The sequence below is a fragment of the Penaeus monodon genome, chromosome 34 (assembly GCF_015228065.2).
Source record: "Penaeus monodon isolate SGIC_2016 chromosome 34, NSTDA_Pmon_1, whole genome shotgun sequence".
In the NCBI taxonomy this organism is placed as follows: Eukaryota; Metazoa; Arthropoda; class Malacostraca; order Decapoda; family Penaeidae; genus Penaeus; species Penaeus monodon.
Window position 1 is genome coordinate 15,073,353 of NC_051419.1, and position 205 is coordinate 15,073,557.

Below are 205 nucleotides of genomic sequence, written 5' to 3' on the forward strand. Positions count from 1 at the left end.
TATTACAAAAATTTTTTAAAAAAAAAAAAAATTTTAAAAAAAAAACAAATATTAAGAACAAACAACAGCATACAGCAAAAAAAAACAATAACAATAAATTAATAAAAATAAAAAAAAATAAATAAAAAAATTTTAAAAAAAAATACAAAACAAAAAATTTTAAAAAAAAAAAATAAAAAAAAATTAAGATTATATATAAGAAACC